The 16,758-nt window shown below is 42.2% G+C and overlaps 1 protein-coding gene and 2 non-coding genes across 5 annotated transcripts in view; 2 read left to right on the top strand and 1 right to left on the bottom strand.

The window, feature by feature from the left end:
• The window catches only part of tor4aa (torsin family 4, member Aa), a 77,729-nt gene that overhangs the window by 18,174 nt on the left and 42,797 nt on the right, over positions 1 to 16,758 (bottom strand). The gene's annotated exons all lie outside the window — the stretch shown is intronic.
• Positions 11,499 to 11,605, top strand: LOC133536673 (U6 spliceosomal RNA). Its single transcript, XR_009802526.1, has one exon. It is a non-coding gene; the product is annotated as a U6 spliceosomal RNA (small nuclear RNA).
• Positions 14,971 to 15,077, top strand: LOC133536671 (U6 spliceosomal RNA). Its single transcript, XR_009802524.1, has one exon. It is a non-coding gene; the product is annotated as a U6 spliceosomal RNA (small nuclear RNA).

Raw genomic sequence — 16,758 nt, 5'->3', positions numbered from 1 at the left:
TGGACACATCGGGCCGTTTTGGACCGATAGACACTTGCGTGCTAAACATGCTAACTAGCATGGGAATACGTCGGCGGCTACATCCAGCGGCCTGTGAAGCAGCGGAGTCTAGTAGCAGCGGGGGCCGTCTACGGAGCAGACGCCAGCGGTGTGATCGGAAACGCGGATGCCGAGCGGGGCTAAAAACAAAGCAGAAGGCTAATCCCCACAGAACACCACTTCCCTCCATCCCGAAGACGGATTTAGATGGAAAATGCGAGACTACTGGTCTGGGTAAGGAGTCAGTTAAATTAGAACAAGTTTTTTCTGCTTTGAGTGTTTCAGAGTTGGACATGTGTTTTACTGAGGTGGCTAACTATGATGCGTGCAGTTTATCAAAGCAACAAACAAACAATCGGAAAATCCCCGTTACTGAGGTGGCTAACCATGATGCGTGCAGTTTATCAAAGCAACAATCAAACAATCGGAAAATTCCTGTCGTATCAATTCCTAGATATGGTCGTAACTATACTAAATGCACTGGGCATAATAAACACAACATTATTAATATTGCTACTACGGATAATTTGATCAAAAACTCCCTGAAACAGCCCACTACCTATAATATAGGTTTTTTAAACATAAGATCATTGTCTCCTAAAACGTTGTTAGTTAATGATATTATCAGAGACAACAATCTTAACGTCATCGGTCTCAGCGAAACCTGGCTTAAACCAAACGACTTTTTTGCGCTAAATGAGGCATGTCCTCCTAACTTTACACATGCGCATATTGCCCGTCCGCTCAAAAGGGGTGGGGGGGTTGCACTAATATACAACGAAAACTTTAACCTTAGTCCTAACATAAATAATAAATATAAATCGTTTGAGGTGCTTACTATGAGGTCTGTCACACCGCTGCCTCTACACCTGGCTGTTATCTACCGCCCCCCAGGGCCCTATTCGGACTTTATTAATGAATTCTCAGAGTTCGTTGCTGATCTAGTGACACACGCCGATAATATAATCATAATGGGGGACTTTAATATCCATATGAATACCCCATCGGACCCACCGTGCGTAGCGCTCCAGACTGTAATTGATAGCTGTGGTCTCACACAAATAATAAATGAACCCACGCATCGCAACGGTAATACAATAGACCTAGTGCTTGTCAGGGGCATCACCGTTTCCAAAGTTACGATACTCCCGTATACTAAAGTATTGTCCGATCATTACCTTATAAAATTCGAGGTTCAGACGCATGTTCGTCAAACTAATAACAATAATAACTGCTATAGCAGCCGCAACATTAATACAGCCACAACGACAACTCTTGCTGACCTACTGCCCTCGGTAATGGCACCATTCCCAAAGTATGTGGGCTCTATTGATAACCTCACTAACAACTTTAACCACGCCCTGCGCGAAACCATGGATAACATAGCACCGCTAAAGTTAAAAAAGGCTCCAAAAAAGCGCACCCCGTGGTTTACAGAAGAAACTAGAGCTCAGAAATTATTATGTAGAAAGCTGGAACGCAAATGGCGCACGACTAAACTTGAGGTGCACCATCAAGCATGGAGTGATGGTTTAATAACTTATAAACGCATGCTTACCTTAGCTAAAGCTAATTATTACTCAAATCTCATCCACCGTAATAAAAACGATCCTAAATTTTTGTTTAGTACGGTAGCATCGCTAACCCAACAAGGGACTCCTTCCAGTAGCTCCACCCACTCAGCTGATGACTTTATGCAATTCTTTAGTAAGAAAATTGAAGTCATTAGAAAGGAGATTAAAGACAATGCGTCCCAGCTACAACGGGGTTCTATTAACACTGACACGATTGTATATACGGCGGATACTGCCCTCCAAAATACTTTCTCTCGTTTTGAGGAAATAACATTAGAGGAATTGTTACAACGTGTAAATGGAATAAAACAAACAACATGTTTACTTGACCCTCTTCCTGGGAAACTGATCAAGGAGCTCTTTGTATTATTAGGTCCATCAGTGCTAAATATTATAAACTTATCACTCTCCTCGGGCACTGTTCCCCTAGCATTCAAAAAAGCGGTTATTCATCCTCTTCTTAAAAGACCTAACCTCGATCCTGACCTCATGGTAAATTACCGACCGGTGTCTCACCTTCCCTTTATTTCAAAAATCCTTGAAAAAATTGTTGCGGAGCAGTTAAATGAACACTTAGCGTCTAACAATCTATGTGAAACCTTTCAATCCGGTTTCAGGGCAAATCACTCCACGGAGACGGCCCTCGCAAAAATGACTAATGATCTATTGCTAACGATGGATTCTGATGCGTCATCTATGTTGCTGCTCCTCGATCTTAGCGCTGCTTTCGATACCGTCGATCATAATATTTTATTAGAACGTATCAAAACACGAATTGGTATGTCAAACTTAGCCCTGTCTTGGTTTAACTCTTATCTTACTGATAGGATGCAGTGTGTCTCCCATAAAAATGTGACCTCGGACTACGTTAAGGTAACGTGTGGAGTTCCCCAGGGTTCGGTCCTTGGCCCTGCACTCTTCAGCATCTACATGCTGCCGCTAGGTGACATCATACGCAAATACGGTATTAGCTTTCACTGTTATGCTGATGACACCCAACTCTACATGCCCCTAAAGCTGACCAACACGCCGGATTGTAGTCAGCTGGAGGCGTGTCTTAATGAAATTAAACAATGGATGTCCGCTAACTTTTTGCAACTCAACGCCAAAAAAACGGAAATGCTGATTATCGGTCCTGCTAGACACCGAACTCTATTTAATAATACAACTCTAACATTTGACAACCAAACAATTAAACAAGGCGACACGGTAAAGAATCTGGGTATTATCTTCGACCCAACTCTCTCCTTTGAGGCACACATTAAAAGCGTTACTAAAACGGCCTTCTTTCATCTCCGTAATATCGCTAAAATTCGCTCCATTCTGTCCACTAAAGACGCTGAGATCATTATCCATGCGTTTGTTACGTCTCGCCTCGACTACTGTAACGTATTATTTTCGGGTCTCCCCATGTCTAGCATTAAAAGATTACAGTTGGTACAAAATGCGGCTGCTAGACTTTTGACAAGAACAAGAAAGTTTGATCACATTACGCCTGTACTGTATATACCTTTATATACATATATACATACATATATATCTATACTGGCTCACCTGCACTGGCTTCCTGTGCACTTAAGATGTGACTTTAAGGTTTTACTACTTACGTATAAAATACTACACGGTCTAGCTCCATCCTATCTTGCCGATTGTATTGTACCATATGTCCCGGCAAGAAATCTGCGTTCAAAGGACTCCGGCTTGTTAGTGATTCCCAAAGCCCAAAAAAAGTCTGCGGGCCATAGAGCGTTTTCCGTTCGGGCTCCAGTACTCTGGAATGCCCTCCCGGTAACAGTTCGAGATGCCACCTCAGTAGAAGCATTTAAGTCTCTCCTTAAAACTCATTTGTATACTCTAGCCTTTAAATAGACTCCCTTTTTAGACCAGTTGATCTGCCGTTTCTTTTCTTTTTCTTCTATGTCCCACTCTCCCGTGTGGAGGGGGTCCGGTCCGATCCGGTGGCCATGTACTGCTCGCCTGTGTATCGGCTGGGGACATCTCTTCGCTGCTGGTCCGCCTACGCTTGGGATGGTTTCCTGCTGGCTCCGCTGTGAACGGGACTCTCGCTGCTGTGTCTTGGATCCTCTTTGGACTGGACTCTCGCGACTGTGTTGGATCCATTATGGATTGAACTTTCACAGTATCATGTTAGATCCGCTCGACATCCATTGCTTTCCTCCTCTCTAAGGTTCTCATAGTCATCATTGTCACCGACGTCCCACTGGGTGTGAGTTTTCCTACCGAGGATGTCGTGGTGGTTTGTGCAGCCCTTTGAGACACTAGTGATTTAGGGCTATATAAGTAAACATTGATTGATTGATGATTGATTGAATAATACAACATGATTCCACATGGCAATAATACAACATGATTCCACATGGCAATAATACAACATGATTCTACATGGCAATAATACAACATGATTCCACATGGCAATAATACAACATGATTCCACATGGCAATAATACAACATGATTCCACATGGCAGTAATACAACATGATTCCACATGGCAATAATACAACATGATTCCACATGGCAATAATACAACATGATTCCACATGGCAGTAATACAACATGATTCCACATGGCAATAATACAACATGGTTCCACATGGCAATAATACAACATGATTCCACATGGCAATAATACAACGTGATTCCACATGGCAATAATACAACATGATTCCACATGGCAATAATACAACATGATTCCACATGGCAATAATACAACATGATTCCACATGGCAATAATACATCATGATTCCACATGGCAATAATACAACATGATTCCACATGGCAATAATACAACATGATTCTACATGGCAATAATACAACATGATCCCACATGGCAATAATACAACATGATTCCACATGGCAATAATACAACATGATTCCACATGGCAGTAATACAACATGATTCCACATGGCAATAATACAACGTGATTCCACATGGCAATAATACAACATGATTCCACATGGCAGTAATACAACATGGTTCCACATGGCAATAATACAACATGATTCCACATGGCAATACTACAACATGATTCCACATGGCAATAATACATGATTCCACATGGCAATAATACAACATGATTCCACATGGCAATAGTACAACATGATTCCACATGGCAATAATACAACATGATTCCACATGGCAATAATACAACATGATTCCACATGGCAATAATACAACATGATTCCACATGGCAATAATACAACATGATTCCACATGGCAATAATACAACATGATTCCACATGGCAATAATACAACATGATTCCACATGGCAATAATACAACATGATTCCACGTGGCAATAATACAACATGATTCCACATGGCAATAATACAACATGATTCCACATGGCAATAATACAACATGTTTCCACATGGCAATAATACAACATGATTCCACATGGCAATAATACAACATGATTCCACATGGCAATAGTACAACATGATTCCACATGGCAATAATACAACATGATTCCACATGGCAGTAATACAACATGATTCCACATGGCAGTAATACAACATGTTTCCACATGGCAATAATACAACATGATTCCACATGGCAATAATACAACATGATTCCACATGGCAATAGTACAACATGATTCCACATGGCAATAATACAACATGATTCCACATGGCAGTAATACAACATGATTCCACATGGCAGTAATACAACATGATTCCACATGGCAATAATACAACATGATTCCACATGGCAATAATACAACATGATTCCACATGGCAATAATACAACATGATTCCACATGGCAATAATACAACATGATTCCACATGGCAGTAATACAACATGATTCCACATGGCAATAATACAATGTGATTCCACATGGCAATAATACAACGTGATTCCACATGGCAGTAATACAACATGGTTCCACATGGCAATAATACAACATGATTCCACATGGCAATAATACAACATGATTCCACATGGCAATAATACAACATGATTCCACATGGCAATAATACAACATGATTCCACATGGCAATAATACAACATGATTCCACATGGCAATAATACAACATGATTCCACATGGCAATAATACAACATGATTCCACATGGCAATAATACAACATGATTCCACATGGCAATAATACAACATGATTCCACATGGCAATAATACAACATGGTTCCACATGGCAATAATACAACATGATTCCACATGGCAGTAATACAACATGATTCCACATGGCAATAATACATGATTCCACATGGCAATAATACAACATGATTCCACATGGCAATAATACAACATGATTCCACATGGCAATAATACAACATGATTCCACATGGCAATAATACAACATGATTCCACATTGCAATAATACAACATGATTCCACATGGCAATAGTACAACATGATTCCACATGGCAATAATACAACATGATTCCACATGGCAATAATACAACATGATTCCACATGGCAATAATACAACATGATTCCACATGGCAATAATACAACATGATTCCACATGGCAGTAATAACACATGATTCCACATGGCAATAATACAATGTGATTCCACATGGCAATAATACAACGTGATTCCACATGGCAGTAATACAACATGGTTCCACATGGCAATAATACAACATGATTCCACATGGCAATAATACAACATGATTCCACATGGCAATAATACAACATGATTCCACATGGCAATAATACAACATGATTCCACATGGCAATAATACAACATGATTCCACATGGCAATAATACAACATGATTCCACATGGCAATAATACAACATGATTCCACATGGCAATAATACAACATGATTCCACATGGCAGTAATACAACATGATTCCACATGGCAATAATACAACATGATTCCACATGGCAATAATACAACATGATTCCACATGGCAATAATACAACATGATTCCACATGGCAATAATACAACATGGTTCCACATGGCAATAATACAACATGATTCCACATGGCAATAATACAACATGATTCCACATGGCAGTAATACAACATGATTCCACATGGCAATAATACAACATGATTCCACATGGCAATAATACAACATGATTCCACATGGCAATAATACATCATGATTCCACATGGCAATAATACAACATGATTCCACATGGCAATAATACATCATGATTCCACATGGCAATAATACAACATGATTCTACATGGCAATAATACAACATGATCCCACATGGCAATAATACAACATGATTCCACATGGCAATAATACAACATGATTCCACATGGCAGTAATACAACATGATTCCACATGGCAATAATACAACGTGATTCCACATGGCAATAATACAACATGATTCCACATGGCAGTAATACAACATGGTTCCACATGGCAATAATACAACATGATTCCACATGGCAATACTACAACATGATTCCACATGGCAATAATACATGATTCCACATGGCAATAATACAACATGATTCCACATGGCAATAGTACAACATGATTCCACATGGCAATAATACAACATGATTCCACATGGCAATAATACAACATGATTCCACATGGCAATAATACAACATGATTCCACATGGCAATAATACAACATGATTCCACATGGCAATAATACAACATGATTCCACATGGCAATAATACAACATGATTCCACATGGCAATAATACAACATGATTCCACATGGCAATAATACAAGATGACTCCACATGGCAATAATACATCATGATTCCACATGGCAATAATACAACATCTGCTCAGTTGGACCATGACTCCTATTACAACTTTTCAGCACTTTTTTTTTTTCTTGTTGAGGAAGTGCTGACTTTGTCCTTCCTGCTCGGATAACTTTCTCATCAAACAATGAGAACATTCCACACCAGAGCTGGGCAAATATTTTGACTCTGGGAGGGGGGCCTCTTTGAGAGAAAAAAATGTGTGTGGGGGGCCAATGTGTGTGTGTGTATAAATTATATATACACATTTAGCAGTAAAGTACAGTATTTGTGTCCCTTTTTTTCCAGGAAGGATAGAGTTTTAAAAAAGTTATGACATACCACCTCAAAAAAGAAGTGAATAGTACAGTTTTTACTGAATGAGACACCTAAAATGTACATGAAAATAAAGAAAGGGGGATTTATAATATTAACTATGAACAATAAAACACTGAATATTAACAACATACGAACATATTTTACTTCTCAGACCAGCTCCTCCATAGACATCTTGTACAATCAAGCAAAGCACAACAAAACTGTAACAAATTGTCAATAGGTGGACTTTGGGGTTTTAGTTTTTCTGGAATGCAAAGGAAAGTTGGAGCGGGCAAGGCGTGAAGTAGAGATGCACGGTTTGCGGTCTCATCCGCGGAGTACGCGGATAAACCGCGGGTCGGGCGGGTGACATGACGAAAAAATTAGGGCTGGGCAACGATTAAAAATTTTAATCGAAGTTAATCACACTATTTCTCTGATTAATCGCGATTAACTGCATTGTATACGCAAAGCCCAATAATGAATTCAAAAGTAGTGTGTAGTGCACCTTTATTGGAATATTCTCCCACATGAACAAAAGCGCCAAAACATTTGTTGTGCAAACACAATTTAAATCAGTCCTTGTTAAACAGTAGCAGTTAAATAGCATATTTGATGAAAATCAACTCCAAAAATGTAAATACAAACATTTAAGCTTATTGCCACTGCCAGGGTATTTAAGTTATCCTGTTTGTTATGGAAAATAAATATAATCTACATACAAATCTCTGAGCCACAATCATAACATCTGAACAGGCAATTTCTGAGGTAACAGCAGAATTTTTTTTTTTTACCAGGGATCTTATGTTTAAAAAACCTATATTATAGGTAGTGGGCTGTTTTAGGGAATTTTGGATCAAATTATCCGTAGTAGCAATATTAATAATGTTGTGTTTATTCTGCGTAGTGCACTTAAAATAATTATGACCATATCTAGGAATTGATATGATGGGAATTTTCCGATTGTTTGCTTGGTGCTTTGATAAACTGAAGGCATCATATACATGGTACTATATTGTGATGTTATGAGCCAGGGAAAAAGAACTACCCTACCCAGAATGCAACAGGAGTGACGAGCATACGCCTCATTCAGTCCAAAACGGCCCGATCTATCCACATCCAGAATTGTCTGGCGGTCGTAAGTGATCCCGGAGTGACCACGCTGTAAGCCAGCCATGAAATTTGCAGAATTGTCCGGTATTTTTGCCAAATGTTCCATCTTGTTAAGAAAAGGCGTTAACAAAATAAAAGCATGTAAACAACATACGCAAATGTGCGATAAAATAATTGTCGGCGTTAATAGATTGATGAGTTAACGCGTAATTAACGCATTAATTTGCCCACCCCTAATATTTATTGAATAATACTTCAAAAAATATGAATGTAAGTTCATAAACTGTGAAAAGAAATGCAACAATGCAATATTCAGTGTTGACAGGTTAAATTTTTTGTGGACATGTTCCATAAATATTGATGTTAAAGATTTATTTTTTTGTGAAGAAATGTTTAGAATGAAGTTGATAGATCTCTATTACAATCCCCAAAGAGGGCTCTTTAAGTTGATGATTACTTCTATGTGTGGAAATCTTTATTTATAATCAAATCACTTGTTTATTTTTTTGAATTATTGAATTGAATTAATTTATTTATATAGCGCTTTTCTCTAGTGACTCAAAGCGCTTTACATAGTGAAACCCAATATCTAAGTTACATTTAAAGCAGTGTGGGTGGCACTGGGAGCAGGTGGGTAAAGTGTCTTGCCCAAGGACACAACGGCAGTAACTAGGATGGCAGAAGCGGGAATTGAACCTGCAACCCTCAAGTTGCTGGCACGGCCACTCTACCAACCGAGCTATGCCGGTTTTTAGTTATTTTTTATCTTTTTTTCCAAATAGTTCAAGAAAGACCACTACAAATGAGCAATATTTTGCACTGTTATACAATTTAATAAATGATAAACTGATGACATAGTGCTGTATTTTACTTCTTTAGCTCTTTTTTTCAACCAAAAATGCTTTGCTCTGATTAGGGGGTACTTGAATTAAAAAAATGTTCACTGCAGGTACATCACTGAAATAAAGGTTGAGAACCACTGCTCTAATCTAAACATAATGTTTATTATTATTGTTCTTCGGTCAATGGTCAACAAAGCAAAACAAAAAGTTGTACATTCATAGATTGAAAATAAAAAATGTTGCAGACCGAAAGGGTTTAGGCTGAAGTTAAACACTTATTGCGTCTAACCTGTAAATAATGTCAAGTACAAAATAAACTTCCGAAAATTATGAAATGTCCTTTGCACAACATATTATAAATACACATCATAAACAACATGAACGTCGTTCTAGCCTTGGGGCCGGTCAGTTTTGCCAGTCAATCTTTGTTCGACATTATTCCTTTGATCAGGTTTGAGTTTGGTAGCCTCCAACCCCTATCCTTTACTCCTATCTGTGGGGGCTTCCTACAAGATTAGATTAGATTAGATAGTACTTTAAAGATGTTGCTCATGTCGCTACACTTCCTCCTAAACTCCAAACTTGCATTCCTGTGGGTTCCCAATTTCCCGAGGGCAAGGGCCACCACTCTCTGGAGCGCTTGTGATGGACATGAGCACTTTTGACCTTAGTAAAATAATTCTCTAAAGGATTCTGTGACCAAATACAAACACATGCTAGCTCCCCAATCATGTAAGACAATTGCACATGGTATTATTCACCTTACAGGCTTTGCAGATTTACATTTTTGTAAGTTGGGATGAGATGGATCAAATTGTGACCAACGCAGCCAAGAGCCGCACGAGGCACAGAGTGGTATGCCCCTTTAAGAGCCGTGTAGCAGTGATCTGGTGTGTTATTGTCTCTGCTGGGACATTTGATGTGATGTCTGTACTTCGGAAGTTTGTGGTTTGAAGTCGCCCGTAGTAATGATCACCAGAGTTTACATGATTAGCGAGAGTTTGCGGCGCTTCACTGAAGTCGGCTCGGGGGTTAATATAAAATCCGACCAGAATGAATGAAGAGTTTTCCCTTGGGGAGTAGAATGGTTTACAGTTCAGAAAAAGTGACTCCAAGTTCGGGCTGTGATGTTACCGAGATCGACAATATCTGTGCACCAACCTTCGTTTACGTAGGACCAGATTCCCCCTCCTTCCTGATAGCTACTTTTGCCGGTCCCCAAACCGCGGTTGGAGTAATCCGTGATCAGGAATCATATCACTGAGCCAGGTTTCGGTGAAGACGAGGGCAGCCGAGTGTGCAAAATCCTTGTTAGTCTTGTTCCGAAGAAGCAGTTTGTCTATGAGCAGTAGTGGGGCAGTACAAGTACCTGGGAGTCCACTTGAACTGCAGACTGGACTGGAAGGACAACAACAAAGCTGTATACAAGAAGGGCATGCTTAGGTCCTCTAATGTGTGCAGTAAGCCATTGGAGCTCTTTTTGCAGTCTGCTGTGGCCAGTGCCCTGTACTTTGCAGAGGTTTGTTGGGGGAGCAGCACCAGCAAACGGGACTTAAAACGGATTGACAAACTAATCTGGAAAGCCGGCCATTTAGAGGCGTTTGTGTCAGTGATGGACAGGAAGACACGGGACAAACTGCTCGCAATCATGGACAATCCATCCCATGTGGGCACAGCACGTGAATTTGTATGTTTTATTTCTTGTAATTTTCATCAGGCCAGCTCCATAACCACCTTGGGCGGGGTCTATAGCGAGATACCAATGGGATCACGTAGTGTCACATTAATTTGCATATATTTCCCATCAGCCCCTACCAGACAAGCTCAAAATGCTTAACAATGCCACCGTGTCTGTAACGTACATTCAAAAAAACAGTATAATTATACTTATTGGGCCACCCTCATATAACGTGTTACTTCGGTAACACACATACTAAAATTGGAACGATACAGAGAAGATTAGCATGGCCCCTGTAGCAAGGATGACACGCAAATTCGTGAAGCGTTTCCAAATTTTTTTCAATCAAAAAATGTTTTTTCTTTACACTAATTCTGAGATAAATCATTCCAGGGTAAAGTTATTAGAGAAGTGTCCTAGGTCCCAGCATCGCCCCTCGCTTGTAACGGCCTCAAGAACGATGGTCCCAGTCCCAAACGAGCCACATAAGCATTGGAACTTCCGCAAGGCCAATTGGGAAGCTTCCAAAAATCTGGAGAAGAGCATTAGTGGTCGCCATCCCAAACCCGATGAAGCCACCAGAGCATCCAAAAAGTTATAGACCTATCTCTCTTTTGTGTATCCCTTTTAAAATGTTGGAGAGATTGATAGACGCTCGTGTCGAACCTATTATCGATCCACTGCTCCCTCAAGAACAAGCTGGATTTCAGCGCAGAAGGTCAACCGTCCTCAAGAAGTTGAGGACAGCTTCTTGGCCAAGAATAAAGCAGGTGCTGTGTTTGTTGATCTTACAGCAGCCTACGATACCCTTTGGCACCGTGGTCTTACCTACAAACCTTAGCGCCTACTGCCGGACTGGCACATGGTCTCTTTGATCATGGAACTCGTCCAAAACCGCAGTTTCACCCTTACCACTGGTGATGGCCCAGAAAGCAGGTTGCGACGTCTGAGAAATGGCGTCTCTCAGGGATCTTCCCTCTTATTTAACATCTACACATATGATCTGCCAGACGACTGGCTGAATCTCGCTGGGGTGCTGGCGGTGTTACACTTGGTACAGCCACCCTTGCCTTGGTCCACTCTGCCGCTGAGTGCTGCACAACTGCCTGGTGTCGTAGTGCTCACACTCGTCTCACAGGTAAGCCTTGCGTTTAGTGACTGGACGCCTTCATCCCACACCACTGGACAACCTTTTTCATTACACTAATTCTGGGATAAATAATTCCAGGGTAAAGTTATTAGAGAAGTGTCCTAGGTCCCAGCATCGCCCCTCGCTTGTAACGGCCTCAAGAACGATGGTCCCAGTCCCAAGCGAGCCACATAAGCATTGGAACTTCCGCAAGGCCAATTGGGAAGCTTCCAAAAATCTGGAGAAGAGCATTAGTGGTCGCCATCCCAAAGCCGATGAAGCCACCAGAGCATCCAAAAAGTTATAGACCTATCTCTCTTTTGTGTATTCCTTTTTAAATGTTGGAGAGATTGATATACGCTCGTGTCGAACCTATTATCGATCCACTGCTCCCTCAAGAACAAGCTGGATTTCAGCGCAGAAGGTCAACCGTCCTCAAGAAGTTGAGGACAGCTTCTCGGCCAAGAATAAAGCAGGTGCTGTGTTTGTTGATCTTACAGCAGCCTACGATACCCTTTGGCACCGTGGTCTTACCTGCAAGCTTTTGAGCCTACTGCTGGACTGGCACATGGTCTCTTTGATCATGGAACTCTTCCAAAACCGCAGTTCCACCCAAACCACTGGTGATGGCCCAGAAAGCAGGTTGTGACGTCTGAGGAATGGCGTCTCTCAGGGATCTTCCCTCTTATTTAACATCTACACAAATGATCTGCCAGATGACTGGCTGAATCTCGCTGGGGTGCTGGCGGTGTTACACTTGGTACAGCCACCCTTGCCTTGGTCCACTCTGCCGCTGAGTGCTGCACAACTGCTTGGTGTCGTAGTGCTCACACTCGTCTCACAGGTAAGCCTTGCGTTTAGTGACTGGACGCCTTCATCCCACACCACTGGAGAACCTTTTTCTTTACACCAATTCTGAGATAAATAATTCCAGGGTAAAGTTATTAGAGAAGTGTCCTAGGTCCCAGCATTGACCCTCGCTTGTAACGGCCTTAAGAACGATGGTCCCAGTCCCAAACGAGCCACATAAGCATTGGAACTTCCGCAAGGCCAATTGGGAAGCTTCCAAAAATCTGGAGAAGAGCATTAGTGGTCGCCATCCCAAAGCCGATGAAGCCACCAGAGCATCCAAAAAGTTATAGACCTATCTCTCTTTTGTGTATCCCTTTTAAAATGTTGGAGAGATTGATAGACGCTCGTGTCGAACCTATTATCGATCCACTGCTCCCTCAAGAACAAGCTGGATTTCAGCGCAGAAGGTCAACCGTCATCAAAAAGTTGAGGACAGCTTCTCGGCCAAGAATAAATCAGGTGCTGTGTTTGTTGATCTTACAGCAGCCTACGATACCCTTTGGCACCGTGGTCTTACCTGCAAGCTTTTGAGCCTACTGCTGGACTGGCACATGGTCTTTTTGATCATGGAACTCTTCCAAAACCGTAATTTCAGCCTTACCACTGGTGATGGCCCAGAAAGCAGGTTGCCACGTCTGAGAAATGGCGTCTCTCAGGGTTCACAACTGCCTGGTGTCTTAGTGCTCACACTCGTCTCACAGGTAAGCCTTGCGTTTAGTGACTGGACGCCTTCATCCCACACCACTGGACAACCTTTCCATCTTAGCAGGTATTCAACCATTTGAGCTTCGTCGCAAGAGAGCCACACTGTCTCTAGCACACGAGCCTGGGCACTTACTTCATGACCGGCTTCTGTCTCCTCCTCTTAGAGGACACCGGCAGCTTAAATCGAGACACCCACTTGACCCATCTGCATTGGGATTGCTAAATTACTTTAACGAATCAAACGGCAGTGTAGAAACTGGGTGGACTACAAATGGAACATGGAATGGCGGTAAAACTCTTACAGATTCCAGACAATACTACGTCGGCTATAACCAGAAGGAGCGGAGCCAAGTGCCAGTGGGGACCGTCGACAGAGGAGATGTAAGTGGTGTGACCAGAAGCAGAAACGGGGATGCCGAGCAGGGCTAACAACAAAACTAAAAGGTCTTCCTCACAAAACGCAGCTTCTTTCCATCCTGCCTTCAAATGTCTGCTCCCTGGGGACCAAACTGGACTACCTGAAGCTGGATTTAAATAAAAGACGGGAGATGAGTGTCCAAGTCCAAGTCCAAGCCCAAGCCCAAGCCCAAGTCAAACAAGAGAGAGCGATGTACTGAGGCTGCCATCCACGGCGCCATCTTATATGAAAAGTTATTTAATTTCAATTGCAGCAAAAAACATCTCACACTGACTTTTTTGGTTACGGTCCCTCCCAACTCCACGGCCAATTTGGGTGGGGCCTATGACCAGACACCAATGGGAGTGCTTGGTGTCACATTAATTTGCATATATTTCCCATCAGCCCCATCCAGACCAGCTCAAACTGCTTAACCGTTTGTTTCTTAGCATTGTTGGTCGTGACTCCACAAAAACATGATCTGAAATATGAAGTTTTAAAGAACAATGAAGAAAAAAAGTTTTATTTCTATGGTGAAAATGTAGTAACGCCGCCACCATGTCTGTAACACACAATAAAAAAAACAGTATACTAATACTTTTTGGGCCACCCTCAGATAATGTGTTACTTCGGTAACACACATACTAAAATTGGAACGATACAGAGAAGATTAGCATGGCCCCTGCAGCAAGGATGACACGCAAATTCGTGAAGCGTTTCCAAATTTTTTCAATTAAAAAATAATTTTTCTTTACACTAATTCTGAGATAAATAATTCCAGGGTAAAGTTATTAGAGAAGTGTCCTAGGTCCCAGCATCGCCCCTCGCTTGTAACGGCCTCAAGAACGATGGTCCCAGTCCCAAGCGAGCCACATAAGCATTGGAACTTCCGCAAGACCAATTGGGAAGCTTCCAAAAATCTGGAGAAGAGCATTAGTGGTCGCCATCCCAAAGCCGATGAAGCCACCAGAGCATCCAAAAAGTTATAGACCTATCTCTCTTTTGTGTACTCCTTTTAAAATGTTGGAGAGATTGATAGACGCTCGTGTCGAACCTATTATCGATCCACTGCTCCCTCAGAACAAGCTGGATTTGAGTGCGGAAGGTCAACCGTCCTCAAGAAGTTGAGGACAGCTTCTTGGCCAAGAATAAAGCAGGTGCTGTGTTTGTTGATCTTACAGCAGCCTACGATACCCTTTGGCACCGTGGCCTTACCTGCAAGCTTTTGAGCCTACTGCTGGACTGGCACATGGTCTTTGTGATCATGGAACTCGTCCAAAACCGCAGTTTCACCCTTACCACTGGTGATGGCCTAAAAAGCAGGTTGCCACATCTGTGGACCGGCGTCTCTCAGGGATCTTCCCTCTTATTTAACATCTACACATATGATCTGCCAGACGACTGGCTGAATCTCGCTGGGGTGCTGGCGGTGTTACACTTGGTACAGCCACCCTTGCCTTGGTCCACTCTGCCGCTGAGTGCTGCACAACTGCCTGGTGTCGTAGTGCTCACACTCGTCTCACAGGTAAGCCTTGCGTTTAGTGACTGGACGCCTTCATCCCACACCACTGGAGAACCTTTTTCTTTACACTAATTCTGAGATAAATAATTCCAGGGTAAAGTTAATAGAGAAGTGTCCTAGGTCCCAGCATCGACCCTCGCTTGTAACGGCCTTAAGAACGATGGTCCCAGTCCCAAGCGAGCCACATAAGCATTGGAACTTCCGCAAGACCAATTGGGAAGCTTCCAAAAATCTGGAGAAGAGCATTAGTGGTCGCCATCCCACAGCCGATGAAGCCACCAGAGAATCCAAAAAGTTATAGACCTATCTCTCTTTTGTGTATCCCTTTTAAAATGTTGGAGAGATTGATAGACGCTCGGGTCGAACCTATTATCGATCCACTGCTCCCTCAAGAACAAGCTGGATTTCAGCGCAGAAGGTCAACCGTCCTCAAGAAGTTGAGGACAGCTTCTTGGCCAAGAATAAAGCAGGTGCTGTGTTTGTTGATCTTACAGCAGCCTACGATACCCTTTGGCACCGTGGTCTTACCTGCAAGCTTTTGAGCCTACTGCTGGACTGGCGCATGGTCTTTTTGATCATGGAACTCGTCCAAAACCATAATTTCTCCCCTACCACTGGTGATGGCCCAGAAAGCAGGTTGCCACGTCTGAGGAATGGCGTCTCTCAGGGATCTTCCCTCTTATTTAACATCTACACATATGATCTGCCAGACGTCTGGCTGAATCTCGCTGGGGTTCTGGCGGTGTTACACTTGGTACAGCCACCCTTGCCTTGGTCCACTCTGCCGCTGAGTGCTGCACAACTGCCTGGTGTCGTAGTGCTCACACTCGTCTCACAGGTAAGCCTTGCGTTTAGTGACTGGACGCCTTCATCCCACACCACTGGAC

Source organism: Nerophis ophidion, linkage group LG17, assembly GCF_033978795.1.
Source record: "Nerophis ophidion isolate RoL-2023_Sa linkage group LG17, RoL_Noph_v1.0, whole genome shotgun sequence".
NCBI lineage: Eukaryota > Metazoa > Chordata > Actinopteri > Syngnathiformes > Syngnathidae > Nerophis > Nerophis ophidion.
This window is presented reverse-complemented; position numbering and strand designations above follow the sequence as displayed.